The sequence below is a fragment of the Gopherus evgoodei genome, chromosome 7 (assembly GCF_007399415.2).
Source record: "Gopherus evgoodei ecotype Sinaloan lineage chromosome 7, rGopEvg1_v1.p, whole genome shotgun sequence".
NCBI lineage: Eukaryota > Metazoa > Chordata > Testudines > Testudinidae > Gopherus > Gopherus evgoodei.
Window position 1 is genome coordinate 22,217,302 of NC_044328.1, and position 16,453 is coordinate 22,233,754.

At 40.5% G+C, this 16,453-nt stretch overlaps 1 protein-coding gene across 5 annotated transcripts in view; it reads right to left on the reverse strand.

Annotated features, from left to right (window-relative positions):
- The window catches only part of CTBP2 (C-terminal binding protein 2), a 242,271-nt gene extending 233,078 nt beyond the window's left edge, over nt 1-9,193 (reverse strand). For 3 of the 5 annotated variants that reach the window (XM_030570776.1, XM_030570775.1, XM_030570772.1), the window contains exon 1: nt 8,776-9,193. The gene's annotated coding sequence lies outside the window, so the exon portion shown is untranslated. Of the gene's footprint in view, nt 1-8,222; nt 8,340-8,775 lie in introns of those variants that run through there. The other 2 variants (XM_030570777.1, XM_030570773.1) reach the window with 1 other exon arrangement.
- Nucleotides 9,194-16,453: the final 7,260 nt, after the last annotated feature.

Consider the following 16,453-nt stretch of genomic DNA (forward strand, 5'->3'; position numbering starts at 1 on the left):
GAGCGACTGCAGAGTCCTGTATTTGAAAATCAAGTCTCTGGGGTTATTTTAATATCTATTTGTTTTAAATCTCTAATAGTCACCTCTGGTGCGTTTCACACTTTTGTCTAAATGAGACAATGTCCCTTGTGAGAAAGGACGTTCAGAGAGAGGGGTGAAGCCAGGAGCCTCCAATCTTGCAACTGACTCGGCAGAGACGGACCCTTGTGCCCACACAGAACCCAAATGAGGCTCCACTGAAGCACAATGCTCGAACTGTGCATGATCTTTGTCACAGTCACTGCCCTAATTCTGTGTTTTTGAGAGTCAAAGAAGATTCACTTCCAACAAATAAACCTAAAAAAACTTACTTAATTATTAAAATACATTATTTACTTTTGTAATTTTTTTTAACTGAATTTACATTTCAGTCCCCAAACAGCATTTATTTCTGCCTGACTTTTACTTTCACTCTTTCCGAAGATCAGGTATCTCAAAAGATTGTTTTTGGTCAATCGGAACGAAACATTTTAAAGGTGGTTTTGTAAGACTGAAGATTGACACAAGTTTCCCCACGTACTTTTCCAAGTATACAATTTCACAATTCATTAAACACTTTCCAACCTGTGGCCCAGTGCCCTGCTCTCACCAGCGCACCAAACAGAAAGGGCTCCAGGCAAACCAGGAGAGGGGTATACTGTTCTGTGCAGCACATAATGGAATGTAAAACAAGTATACTTACAGCAACACACAGGACTCAAGACTGCGTGACCCAGTGAGGCAAAGTTTCCATTGATGGAACATTCTTTGGGAAGTGAGCCTACTACTGAATAAGCCCCAGTTGAGATAAGGGCCCCATAATGCTACGCCTGAATGAAGACACAGTGTATGTCTACACTAGAGTTTTTTACTTCAAATTAATAACTCAAGGTACTTAATATATTTGTAACGGCTAATCTGGATACTCCCCACACATCTGTCCCCAAGTAAACCACAAATGTTCATATGCTTGAACACACACATGGGGAGGGTCCAGACACTTCACAAACTTTTACAAATGTGTTAAGTACCTCAAATTATTTAGCAGTCAATAAATTTAAGGTAAAAAACTTTCGTTCAAAGCAACTCATGCGACAGACAGACAGACAGACAGACAGACAGACAATCTAAACAACCAGTGACTCGAACAAGGTTACAGAGCAAATGAATAGCAACACTGGGATTAGAATCTAAGTCTCCTGACTCCCAGGCCCTTTTCAAAAGACCATATTGCTACTACATGAGATACTCAGTACACATACAGTTTCTGTTCTTTTATTATGTCAGAACTGAAAGGAGTTTTACAAGTAAATTTTTGGAGCTTAATGCAGCTATTAAAGATACTCTCCTGTGCTGAAAAGAAATACTTCTCTTCTTTGTTATAAATTTTTGAATGCAAATTGTTACACTAAGGAAAATGAGAGAAGCAACTGGTACACCACTAATAGATATCCTCTAGGTCACCACAGCTTTGCTACTGGGGAGAAACCATCGGTTATGCAGCTAACAGTGGTTTTTATATTCATGTGATATATAGTCTCTATGTGCAAATGTCATATTAATCAGTTGAGAAGGGCCCAAACCAAAACTGCATATCTAACCAGCGTTAACCTTTTGAAAAGTTCATATCTATGTGCAAATTCTCTATGAGGTCAGCTTAGTCATATGGTGGTATTTCTTCCACAAAAGCGTTCTCATTTTAAATTATTTTTTTAATAAATTTTTGAAAATAATCTTGGGGAAAATTCAGAAAACAAAAGCCAGGCATATATAAAACACAACAGAGCACAAATGATGTCAAATTTGCCGGCATTTCCACCGACACTTCTTCCCACTCCTTGATTTTTTTCAACCAGCTCTATTCATAAGACCCTTCCCAGATCAAATTACCCAACCAAAATCAGCCCCATAATTTGTAATGTGAAGGGAGCAATATATACCAAAGTTCATCCAGCAGTTTGAACACAATCGTTGCACGCAGGGCTTTAAATGTAGCGCAGAGAGGCAAATTTGCACCCAATCCCCACCTTCAAGGCACAGAGGGGCGTGAACACAATGGAACTAATATTGTTCAATGTATGTTTGGCAGAGGCCACATAAGGATGTGTGTACCACGGAGCTCTGTACCACAGAGCTGTAAGCAGCAGCAGCAGATCATCTGTTCACACTGGATAGGAGAGAAGGAAATGGAAGCAGAGCCACTGAATGTGCAAGTACACAGATCCAAAGATGCCCAAAAAGACATACATCTATAGGGCTCCTATGGAGGGTTCCATGGCCTGGGAGAATGGAAAAGGATTCTCTCCCATCACCCACACAACCACACATCACTCACAAAACGGTGGAACCCAGTGTATAGCCCAGTTGCACAGGCAGTGTGCTGAGAAAGGGATGTTGCCTACAGACAACACTTACCATTTACACAGCAATGTATACTTTTCAAAGCATTGCACAGCAATGAACTAATAAGACTTTTAAAGAGGTGCTGATGGTCTCCTGAAAAAGTTGTAACAAATTCTAGTTCAGAATAATTACTTATCTGCAGCCTTATGCTGTCTACATTTACTCTCCTTTCTTTAGTAAAAAAGACAAAAGCAGGATTTTGTTTAAGAGTTTGTCTTTCCCTGCTGTTTATTCTCCCAAGATAAGTCATAATGTTCTGTCCGCAACATCACCACCATTTACTGATAAACTAGGTGACATCACACACACTGGATTATGACGTCAGGGGTGGGGGTGGGGCAAAAAACAGCAACAGATGTTTAATCCTGCATAAACAAAGACTGTTCGCAAGCGAACAGTCCATAGTATAATGAATGTGGGTAGAAAACACCAAAAAGAGTAACTATATCATTATGTATACAAGCAGGATTGTTCCTAACTAGAATGGTGGCCTGTGTGAAATGCATTTGTGTTCTTGGTCCAAACTCCCAGTGGACGGGCGTCAGCATCATAAAAACCACCATCACAACTGACATAAATTTGCCAGTTTTGAACCTGATCCTGCTGTCCTTACACACCCAAAACTACAACTGAATTTCAGGGGAATTTTTGTCTGGCCCCTTTCTGGCAACCTCATCAGAAATGCCAAGACATGAATAGGCATGGAGACCACACTACCTTTTCACACTGAAAGATATTCTCACCTTGGTGGGGCTGAAGCACACTGATGATGCAAACTTCCCCAGCTTACTCAATGTCAATAAACAGAAGATTCAGCCTTCAAGGCCTCAATTCAGTGACTTTCATTTGACACAGGATATTTCACTTTTATCTTTAATTTTCTTTTTTTTCAGCCTTCCCCTTAAAGCCCATCTTATCTGTTTTTACTTCCCCTCTCTACTGCTGGAAGAATATCACTGATTGCAATGGAAATACCTGTCTCTTATTCCTTCTTCTGTTTGTTTCACGTTCATTTTGAACTACATATGCATGAAAGTGACAGAGTGTGCTTCTGAATCAGAATTTAAAGTGCCAGGTAACGTACAAATACCTGTTAACAAAATTATAATTCCTAGGGTGAAATCCTGTCCACTGAAGTCAGTGGCAAAATGCTCACTGACTTCATTGGAATCAGGATTTCACCCCATTCCCTACAGACAGAATGAAGAGGGATTAAACTGCCCCTTGTTTTTCTGCTATGCTCATTCCACACTAATAGACCTGCTCTCTCACTACTGCACATTCTGTATGCATATGCGAATCCTCATGTCATTTCTCCTTTCAGAGCCTAAAAACAAAATGCCCTTAGTGGAATAGTAATTTACATAAAAAGAGTTAAATGACAGGTATGTATTTATACAGGATGTGCAGCTGGAACAAAAAGGTTGAAGGGCCTGATCCTTCTATTAAAAATCCATGGGGAGTGTGGACTTCATTGGGAGCAAGGACAGACCCTATATTAAGAGTGTTATCATTGAAAAGCCACTGATCACGTTTGTTTAGTCTCCATTAAATCAGGAACTAAAGACACACTGAATGCTTCAGAATACTATTCTGAAACTTTGACAAATAATCAAATGCTGTTTTACAAATGAGGCCGTGAATATGTTAGAAAAGAACTTTCACCCAGTTCTTTCACATATTCCATCAGAATTAGCATCAAAGATCTAGGAAAAGATCTGTTTTGGAAAGAGTATCATTACTTATTGTATTCCACAATTATTTAACTTAGTTCAGATATAGTATAATTTAAGGAATCCTCAACAAATATAAAATGCAGACCTAGCAGGCTGTTACAATTTTTCACAACAGTATCTCACTCCAGTATTTTAACATGCCCATAGCAAAGTTCTGAATAGTGTAAGTTTATAGGAGCACATTTTCACTACTCTGGCACAAGCCAAGTTATTTCTAACTTACATGGCTAGTACAAGCTATCCAAAAAATGTATTGTACTTTGTCACTTTTAGTTAAAACTAACTTACCCTTTCCAATGTGTCAAGCAACTCCTGATTTAATTACTTTCAAAAACTGTATTGTACACATTCTTACAGAAATACTAGCTGAACTGCAGAAGTGTTATTTCAACTGTATTCAATCCGGCAGACAAATTTCCTTCACCAGCCACAGACTTAATGAATGTGTATTTGTAGCCAGTCTAGGACACAGCACATTTAGGTTGATGTTTTTACTGATACAAAGATTATTAACACTGGGACCCAGGCCATGATCACATACATTATGGTGACAACTTCTCTATACTGAAATGACAGTGTTAAAAATGAAAGCTACTGCCACCATTCTACCATTACTGTAAACTCCTTTAAAAATTTTCCATTTAGGAATAGCATAAGTGCAAAGGGTACAACTTTGCCTTCAAAACTGATTCATGATAGGAGTGCACTGTTAGCAAATACCATTCTAGTGTTAGATCTCTGCAGGATGTCATTCTGTGTCAGGGATCTTATTCGGCTGAACCTCATGGATTCTAAATAGCATATGCCATAAAGAAAACTAGCTTTAAAAGCCTAGTGGTTTGATTGTAAGACATAAATTCATCATTTAAAAGAAAAAATGGCACCATTTTACATTATAAAGTTTCACAAGAAAAACAGTCTCTATGCTGACAAACTACTTACTTCCTAAATCCTATGGTCAACTTTATTTATTTATTTTTTTAAGTGACTGCATTGTATCTCTAAACATGTACATTCTACCTCCCTTACTAGATAAATCATATTTGATTCCATTTTAGAAATTATTTCTAAAAATCAGAATGCAAAGAAAGATGTAGCCACTGACGATACAAGAAAGTAAAGACACTTAACCACATAACTACGTAGATAATAATTTTTACTAATGTGTATTTGTAAAACCATGAAAGCAAACCCCTACACCTTACTAATGACAAACAAGCGTTTACAAAGCCTTCAAAATAAAGAGTTCCTGTTTAAAAACATTGCCCTGCATTAATAATACAAGTTTTTCATAGATTATACCAATTATTAATAAGATGTCATATACTACCATTTATAGCAACTTTATGCTATCTGTTTGGTCAGAAGTTTAGTAATAAAGCATATAACCCTTTATTTAAGATGAAACGGGTGTTTGTGCAAATCACTTTACTTTGGCAACTCCATGAAGTTTGAAGACAAATCAGCTTTGTGGTACTAAAATATTACAAACACACGCAAACTACTAAAAAATTTGTTTATTGCAGTATAAGTGACATGCCTGTGTTACAACAATCACCTGTATAACCATAAATGCCTCATAGTATTCTAAGCATACACTCCTATAATGAGACTGTCTTAAGTACTGCTTATTGAAGCAACCTTTAAAGAATTGTAAAGCGGGCATCACCTTTATTCGGTGAAGAAAAGACTAACAAAAATATTCTGCCACTAGACAACTTGTCTGCCATTTACTTTAGTCACTAAGCTTGCACAAACTAAAAAGTACAGCACTTTTTTCTAAAATCTGCAATAACTGCACTTTTATGCCAATTGATAAACTGCCTCCCCTATGGAAATAACTGGTCACAGAGGCTAATAAGCACTGGACATCTTTTATTCTATGTATTTCACTAATATCACCAAAAATATATGTTCAATATATATAAAATATCCCTCATTGCCCTACAGAACCGTAAATGTTTATTTCTTCTGTTCAGTTATCTTATATTTAGTCATGTGTGAACAATTAAAGTGGTCTAATTATGGCTAAATGTATTCATTGGTTGCATGCAACTTCACAGGCAACTAAGTATGTTTGAAAGAAGAAATGACTTGTCTTGTTTTATTTTGAAATCTTCATCTCCTTACACTTTCTTCCTGGTGTAATAAAAAGGACAGCATCACAGTATCAGGCAAGTGTAATACATTAAGCCACATCCAGGATTTACCTTAGGGGTGCAATCTTGTTGAAAGACAAAAGACTACTCTTTATTTCAGCTCTATGTCTAGCTAGTTTTCGTTAAAAGAACAAGCTCTTTCAGGCTCAATTATACGGAGTAACTAGCTTTTTTCAGCACATGTTTATACACTGCTGCTCTGTAAAGACCGAGACACAATTTTGTTTTAATGCACAATATAAAATTGTTTTAAAGCTCCACGTATATAAGCAGGAATCCTAAGCAACAGAAAAACCACCCTAAAATGGTATTTTACTGTCCAATGATTATGGAAACTACATGAAAAAAAAATTTATTTTCTCCTAGGACTATAACAGTTGTAGTGAGTACATACAAGAAAAACAAAACACAGGCAGATCTTATATGGAACATAATTCCAATAATGTGTGAACCTTAGCGTACAATGGGACAGAAAGCATCTTCTATTGTACAAAACAGTGCAAAAGAACACAAACTTTGCTGCTGTAATACAAACAAGTTAAATGAAGCAAATGCAATAATTGTGCTTCCTTCTAAATGATATGTCCAGAGAGGATGATTAATATTATATATATAAACGCAAAACCCCAGAATGTGTCCAGAGGAATTGCTACAGTGACTGACCTGCATTTTAATTTTTCAGTGCATTATTTATCAAAAAGGTGAAACACTTTTCCAAAGTGTTCAGGCATTTCATTCTGGAAAACCGTACTTTATTTTCATTTCAACAGCACTAAAAGATGGTTACTGAGGCTGCTGAGGATAGTCAGGGGTATTAAATACCAAACAATCAAGATCGCTTCTAAATAATACACACAGCAGACTATGAGGCACAAACTGACAGACGCAGGCACGCCGAAATGCTGAACGCCGAGCACTGATAACTACATGTCAGTTATTGAATAAGAAACCTTATTCTGTAAATACCCCCACTCTAGACTTAGCGGGTTTCATGGAGACGAGGGATGTTTTGGTCGGCTCTACCCTAGACTGCAGGACCACCAGCTTTCCAATCGCTTTAGGGATCCATGCGGGGTGAGAAGTGTTGCATTACGTTGCAACGTTACAAGGAAATTAATCAGGACGCTGCCTTGGAAAGGAGTTTTTCAGTCCACCCTCCAGAACGCAGCCGATTGAAGGTGTCTCTGTCGTATTTACATGGGTTTCCCCTCCAAACTCGATTGATTCCAGAGTGCCTGTGCCAATGAACCGGATTTCCCTCCAGTTTCTCATGTTCCCTGTTCCCCCAACTCGGGAAGTATTTGTTTTATACACTCCGCCAAACGCGTTCACTTTGCACAGGCTCCAGCAAGCCCCCAAATCAATGTTACTCTCCTGGCGAATTATGCATAAGGGGCCGCGACGCGCCACGCCCACCACGACCTAACTCTGCCATTGTTAGTATCATGACTGTTTGCAACAGGCAAACTTTCCGACTGCGGCTTGAAGTGCACCCGAAAAGTGCGCGAGGAAAGGAGACTTGAAGTACAGGCTCCAGCGTGTGGGCAAAAGGAGGAAGTCCCAGGCCAGGCTGTATTAAAGGCTGAGTGAGAAACGTCTCTCCTTCGTCCCCCACTCCCCCTCCCTTGTCTTGGCCGAGACTTTGGCAGCCCTGCAAACCATGGGTAACCCTGCTAATCTGCTGGCAGATGTTGTCCATCATACTCAGCACTAAGTAAACAATGCAGAGCCCAGCAAAACAAAAGATTTCCACTTCATCTCATTTAACGTCTTTCACTTACTCTCTGGCTGCACCGGGGGAGCTTCTTGGAAAGGGAAGATTTGAAGAGGGCGAGAGAAGCAATTTAAAGATTTGCCATTCTCCCTTCCCCTTCGCCCCCCGAACAAACATATATATATGCACTACCTCTGGTGGCTTGAACTCGCTCTCTGGCTTAAGCCACTGGCCCATATTTGTCCCTGCGCGCTCCGAAGTCTGCATCACATCCATGCATGATCAATCGCAGGGCATTACGCACACACAGCGATGTTTCAAGGCAAGACAATAATCAGCACAATAACACACCGAACGCGCGCACACACACAAACCACACCCCTGGCACGGGCAAATATTTTTCACACACCACCCACCCACCCCGCCGGTTCTAATTGGAACTGGTAGTTTTGCATCCTTCAGCAACTAGACCTGCAAACATCCCCGCCTCCGTGCATTTGTAAATAGATCTGTAGAGCAGGGGCGCTCTCCAGGCGCATTAAAGCCGGGCCGGGGGAGATATGACCAAAGATGTCCTCAGATTTCAGGCTTCCCTTGTCCTTTTTCCCCCCGCTCTGTGTGGCGCAGTGAGGCGAAAACACATGGACACCACCACGGGCACAAACATTAAGACTGCAGGTAGGGAGAGAGCGCACACCAGCCCAGCCCTTCATTGCAAATATCCTGCCCCCCCCTTCCCCCTTACCTCTGCCTTGGCTCCAACTATCCACAGGGAGCAAAGCCCCCCAGCTAGCAGCGGCAGCAGCCTTCTCCTCTCAGCGCCGCATCTCTCCCTTTATCGATCGCCTCCTCTCTCTCTCTCCAGGGCTCTTGCTGCCTGAGATCCACCTTAAAATGACACACACATACACACACACACACACACACACACAAACTTAATCCCCTCCTCCTCCGAGCTGCTGCTTCAAGTGGGGATGGGGGCAGCCGCAGCCCCGGGAAAGAATCTTTCGCAGGAGCGAGGAGGATGCGAATTTCAACTTGGCTCTTTAAAAAAAAAAAACCACCACCAAAAAAAACCAAACACCCCAAAAGTCCTTGGCGGCTGCTCCAGCCGCGCGGCGCTGGGTGGAAGGGCTCGGCACTGGCCTCCCCGCCTCTGTGCGGAGTGGATGGGAAAGGTAGGGGCTCGCTCGCTCGCCTTTTTTTTTTTTTTTTTTTTGGGCAATAGGCGGGGTCTCTCTTTGCAAACCAATGACACAAACCCACATGGGCCGGCCTCGCCCCCTATAGATATTCTTCACTACAAATAGGCTCTCTGGGGGGATTAGTGGATCAGCTAAAGTGCAAACAGACGCAGCGAGAAAGAAAGGAGGGGAAGGCGAAAGGGGCGGGGGGCCACACGGAGGGAGCCGGCCTTTCTCTGCTGCACTTTTTTCTACGTCCCCGCCCGCCCGGCCGAGACAAATGAAGTTGGAAACTAGGGGAAGTGGCCGAGTTGGGGAGGAGACAATAACAAGGGAAGCGCAGCGCCAGCGTGAGCCGAGAAAGGCTGGTCCCTGGCTGGGCAGCCCGGCGCTTCAGCGCGGCTCCCCTTCCCTCCGGATCCCACCTCCTCCCAGCCACGTGGAATCGCGGGGTTCAGCCCCCGGCGGCTCCCCACGTGGCGCGGCTTGTGTGTGTCCTCAGCGCCCGGAGCGGCTGCCACGGCGCTGTCCCAGCTGCTGGTGCCCTCCCCGCTGGATCCGCAGGAGCAGAGGGCCTCCCTCCCGCCGCCACAAACAGCGCCTGGAGCTGGGGAATTCCCTCCTCCCAGCTGGCAGTCTCGGAGTCCTGGGGCTCTTGCGGTCGCCCTGCTGTGCCACATGTTGTCCGCCTTTGCCATCAACTCCCTTCTCCACCCCAGCAACGATTCCTCCGCCGGCAGAATTTCCCTGCAGGGGGATGGACGCGTCCAGACCACAGGGTGCGGACTGTTTAGCACTGGTGGGTCGCAGCAGCCATAGTAGCGTTAAGAAGGCGCTTTATTTACTAACCCTCTCTTTTCAACCGCAGATACTGCCCCCCTCGTTCACCTGAGAGCTGACACGTGTGTGTTCCTTGCCTGAGTTGGGGGGAAGGTTTAGCCAATTTTGACTTAGCCAGTGTTTAGCCATTCAAGTGAGAAAAGAAGTAGTTGTCATGCTGCAAAATTGTTCAGACACTTTCACTGCCCGTAGATTACCGATAAATGTTTTTTATAACTCTAGGCTTGGACCTCGTTCTAGAGAAGGACAAGCATCTTTCACACGTTTGAAATAAATATCAGTATTTGACAGTTATATGCCACACTTACACACTGAGCAATGGGCAGTGCATGATTTGTCACTGACTTTTCACAAAAACACTGCAAAAAGATATCTGACTCACGGATATAACTGGAGCTCATTACCCCACACAGAGCTCATTCCATTTGAAATTGATGTTCTGGGGCCTGAGGATAAAGGCCACTAGACATGCTGAGCCCCTTCCACTGACATCTTTGAAGATAGAGGAGGTGACATGTACATCCCCACCGAGCACCAAATTTGATATGAATATCATAATCACATCATGGTGTTTGTTTGAATGTGAGATAACAGGAGCACGCTCCAAAGGTGCATTTATTTGTGTTTGTATTCTCTATTATCCTGGAGGTTTGGGAATTACTGTTTTTACAGTCATTCTGCATCTGCTTGTAACAAGGATTTGGGCAGGTGGTGAGCCTCTAGCTTTCCTGGGTGTACATAGTTCATACTTTTCAATTTTAGAGAAAAAACAGATTCCTTTTCTGGTCAAATAAAAACCTTAAACCAAATCAATTGTCCATCACAATTAATAAAAATACTTCAAGTTTTGTATTTGAAATTACAAGGCAATGGCATAAAAATCTTAATTCTCACCAGTAAATTGTAGGATTTTTCTAGGTTTTTACACCATACCCCCCCCCATTATGGTGTCTGAGCACTTGAAGTTGTGAATTACGGCCTTGGTCCTACAAGTGCTTGAATATGTGAATATCTGGAATTCAGTGGAATTACAAATGTAGTAAGTGTTTGGGGGGGGGCTGTATTCATATGCAAATAACAATCTACTTGTGAAAGAATGCAAAAAAATCATATCATAAGCTACAGATTCAAAATTACACTGGGTCCAACTGTGAACCTCCGAGTAAATTTGAAGTGAGATACCATTCTTGCCCCAGTACCCAATCCAAAACTCTGCTCTGGCAAAACTCCCATTGAAGAGAAGGCTCCGGCTCTTCAGAACAGAATTTCATAATGCGGGCACCCTCAAGAGCATAAATCCAAATACATCTCAGGTTTTTCATCATTAACTTTGCTAATTATCAAAGATATTCGGGATAGACCTTCAGCTGGTGTAAACTGTGGCACAACGAAGCTATGATAATTTACACCAGCTGAGGATTGCCTATTGTGTTTAAACACCTATTTTTTTTCACCCAGCATCACCATCTCTCCTTGCTTTATTGCACACATAATTCACATGTGTTTGTATTCATTTGTAAAGTACTATCTATGCAACCTATGGTGCTGTAGGAATCAACAACCATAAATAATACTGATTTTGTGACAAGCATAGGAACATATATTGAGGTCATAAAGGCAAAATAGTGATTTTGCTAGAGGAGCAACTCTGTGCTACGTTTTAAGAGATACAGCTGTTATGCAAACATGTTTTCAAAATTAGCAAGGGGAATATAGCAATTAGGGATGTAAAATAGTAAATGGTTAACCAGTAATCATTAGTCTTACTGGTTAACTCAGCCTAACCGTTAACCCTCAACCCTGGGTGGGCCGGAGCAGCCCCAGCTGTGCTGGCCTGACAACCCGAATCCCTAGCCCACTGGAGAAGACCCCAGCCCCACCAGATGACCCCAGCAGCAGCTACGGCCCCACACCCACTGGCCGGAGCAGCGCAGTCCCTCTCCCTTTAATCAACTGGTTACATGATATCATTTGAATCGTTTAACTGGTTAACTTTTAAAACTATATTTACATCTCTAAGAGAAACCATCAGGGAAATCAATCCATTTTTCTGTACAATATTTGTTCTTACTATTAAACATTTTTCAGATTTTGCAACTGTGAAAGAATCTTTGTAATTAATCACTGGAGAAAGAGACATATCTACAAAGCTTGAAATGAACATCTCACAAATCAAATTCATAGAGGAATGGTGAAGGAGTTATAAGTGAGACTTTTTAACATAATTGTTTTGTGAAAGAAAATAGACTGGTGAAATACACTTAAGAATTACAAGTGTCGATACTTACAGTGAGAATTACAGAGAGTTTGGTGTGCAAGGTTTATTTAGAGTTCTCTTTTGACTGTCAAGCAGGGTTCACTTCACTTGCTGGAATAATACTATGCACTGTAGCTGATGGGCCCTTGATATTTCCTGTTTTAGTCCAGTGTTGGCATTTAACTACTTACTAAGATCTAACAGAAAATCTGGAGTGACTATAGCAGTAATAGTTATATTTTATTAATTATAATTATTTTCAGTAAGTGATTACATGCCTCTCTTACAAATAACTTTGCTTTCTACTAACAGTGTACAGTATTCAGAAAGACCAGGATGTTCAAATATTGCTTCATGACCCATATGCTGGTTTCTAAGCAGCTGAATGCAAGTCACACATCATCAGCTGGGTACACAATCACACTTTCCCTCTACACTTCATTGACATGTCAGTCTGAGTGCAGCACCTCCTGTTACATTGGTGCTTTTCAAAATCTTTCAAGTAACTTAAAAAAATACAATCTGTGTTTCTAAAAACCTGATCTTGTAAAGATTTAAGCACATGGTTAATTTTATGCAGTGTGAGTAATCTTACTGATTTCAATGGGACTACTCAGAGTGCATAAACTTAAGCATGTGCATAAGTCTTCGTAAATTCAGCGTCAGGGTTTGTTGGATATGATAAATGACCTATTTTACTGCTGTGAACTCCTATATAATTTGAGGATTCTAAATGTATGTATGAACAGTCCGACATAAATTCTTCATAGTCTCTAATGAGATGAAGATTATGCCTACTGCCACTGGAAAGGTAATTTACTTTAGCTTTTCAGTGTAATCTTGAATTTAACCTGTGATCTCAATATCACAATAATTTGGCCATTCTTAAATAAACAGATACTTCTGGTAGCCTATAATGAACACACACAGTAGGATTGGAATATATTTGGAGGAGATGCAAAAATTTACTTAGAAATTTGTGGTCATAACCATTTATTTTTTCCCCATAAGAGGAATATTTGATTCTTTCCATGTTGTTATACAAACTCGTATCTATGATTTGAGTTAAACTTTTGTAAGTGCAGGGACAATCAACAGGAATGTGAATTAATCAAGGTATTTCCCTAAATAAATTACTGTATGTAAATTTGGAGATACGAAAAATGAACTGAAAAGTTTATTTATCCAACTAAGTAACCAATATTTAACAATAATTTATCAGACTTACCTTTTAAACATATTGGCCAAATTCATCCTTCTATTCATAAGTTCAGTGGATTTAAACCAGGGATGAATTTGTTCCATTAGATAAATATTTGGAAAACTATTCTAGAAGTAGTGTTGCTGTAGTTGTGTTGGTTCCAGGATTTGAGAGACGATCCGGGTGAGGTAATATCTTTTATTGGACCAACTTCTGTTAGTGAAGGAGACAAACTTTCAAGCTCCACAAAGCTCTTCAGAAGAGTTTTATGAAGCCCAAAACCTTGTCTCTTTCACCAGCAGAAATTGGTTCAATCAAAGACATTACCTTTACCCACCTGGTCTCTCCCTTACTCTAGATGTAGGCATTTAGAAGATTAATTATCTTTCCTATGTTTTTGGTCTCATATAAGAACATAAGAACCTAAGAATGGCTGTACCGGGTCAGACCAAAGGTCCATCTAGCCCAGTGTCTGTCTACCGACAGTGGCCAATGCCAGGTGCCCCAGAGGGAGTGAAGCTAACAGGCAATGATCAAGTGATCTCTCTCCTGCCATTCATCTCCATCCTCTGATGAACAGAGGCTAGGGACACCATTCTTTACCCTTCCTGGCTAATAGCCATTTATGGACTTAGCCACCATGAATTTATCCAGTTCCCTTTTAAACATTGTTATAGTCCCAGGCTTCACAACCTCCTCAGGTAAGGAGTTCCACAAGTTGACTGTGAGCTGTGTGAAGAAGAACTTCCTTTTATTTGTTTTAAACCTACTACCTATTAATTTCATTTGGTGACCCCTAGTTCTTGTATTATGGGAATAAGTAAATAACTTTTCCTTATCCACTTTCTCCACATCACTCATGATTTTATATACCTCTGTCATATCCCCCTTTAGTCTCCTCTTTTCCAAGCTGAAGAGGCCTAGCCTCTTTAATCTTTCCTTGTATGGGATCCTTTCCAAGAGGGGTAACTAGTGGTGTTAAACATTTTAGTTGCCCTTTTCTGAACCTGTTCTAGTACCACTATATCTTTTTTGAGGTGAGGAGACCACATCTGTAGACAATATTCGAGATCTGGGCATACCATGGATTTATATAAGGGCAATAATATATTCTCAGTCTTATTTTCTATCCCCTTTTTAATGATTCCTAACATCCTGTTTGCTTTTTTGACCGCCTCGGCGCACTGCGTGGACATCTTCAGAGAACTATCCACGATGACGCCAAGATCTTTTTCCTGACTCGTTGTAGCTAAATTAGCCCCCATCATATTGTATGTATAGTTGGGGTTATTTTTTCCAATGTGCATTACTTTACATTTATCCACATTAAATTTCATTTGCCATTTTGTTGCCCAATCACTTAGTTTTGTGAGATCTTTTTGAAGTTCTTCACAATCTGCTTTGGTCTTAGCTATCTTGAGTAGTTTAGTATCATCTGCAAACTTTGCCACCTCATTGTTTACCCCTTTCTCCAGATCATTTATGAATAAATTGAATAGGATTGGTCCTAGGACTGACCCTTGGGGAACACCACTAGTTACCCCTCTCCAGTCTGAGAATTTACCATTAATTCCTACCCTTTGTTCCCTGTCTTTTAACCAGTTCTCAGTCCATGAAAGGACCTTCCCTTTTATCCCATGACAGCTTAATTTACGTAAGAGCCTTTGGTGAGGGACCTTGTCAAAGGCTTTCTGGAAATCTAAGTACACTATGTCCACTGGATCCCCCTTATCCACATGTTGTTGACCCCTTCAGAGAACTCTAATAGATTAGTAAGACATGATTTCCCTTTACAGAAACCATGTTGACTGTTGCTCAACAGTTTATGTTTTTCTATGTGTCTGACAATTACAGATTGATACTAGTGTAGTAACGTCATTGATTTCAGTTACTTTTGATTTATTCTAGTGCAAGATCAGAATCTGGCCATTAATGTCAACACTAGTAAAAGTGCAGCTTCTTTCAGTAAACAGGGTGGTTCAGATCTGTCTTTATGCCATTTACCTTAAGCTTGTATCCAGTTCTGAAAGAGAGCCAGAGTGAGTAGGGAAATCTTTCTTTACTATATGCCATCTTATCCCATTACTGATTTTCCCCTTTATTATTTAGGGTTGTGTCTGATTATGTTAATGTCTCTGTTCGCATATCTGGAGCAAAACTCTTTATACATCTGGAGTTACATAACATATAAGTAACAGCATTAAACTCAATATAAATAGATAATTATCATGTAAACAATAAGTTACATAATGGGAGTATGAGGATGGGAGATGAGAAATAAGGGTGAGTAGATTTGTCTCTTCTTTACTTTTTCAAATTCAAACTAAATCTTGGTCAGAATAAAGAAAGAACATAAAGGGAACACTGATAACTACTTTCAGCTACTTTCAATATTTGTTCTCCCCTCCTTCAATGGAGTTATGCACAGTCAGTTTCTGGGGGTTAACTATTACTTAGTATGTTATGATGAAGAGAAATTGATATTTTAGAGGTGCCAGCTGGGCATTCCTTATAACGGCCCCAGGGTTCTGGAATGCTCTTCTGCACCTAGTCCAGAATAACCTAGATGTGTTGACTTTCAGAGCACACTGAAGGACCCATTTGTTTCACCTGGCCTTTTAGGAGAGATATGTGGACCAAGGTGCAGTCCAATGTATGGGGGAATAGTATTTGGTTATGTGCTGCTGCTTAGTAGAAATAATATGCTCATTGTATTCCATTCTGGTCTTGTAATTTTAAACATCAGGCAGCTCACTCAGCATATGTGTGGATGGGCCTTTTATATTGATTCTAAATAGAAAATAAAAATAAATTTTAATAATCACTATCTTGTAGCATAGTAATAATACATTACTAGTGACTTCCACATAGTATGCATAAGGGATTATTGCACTAACCTTTCACCTCTGGGGACACTGGCTCATATCTAAGTATGATCTTT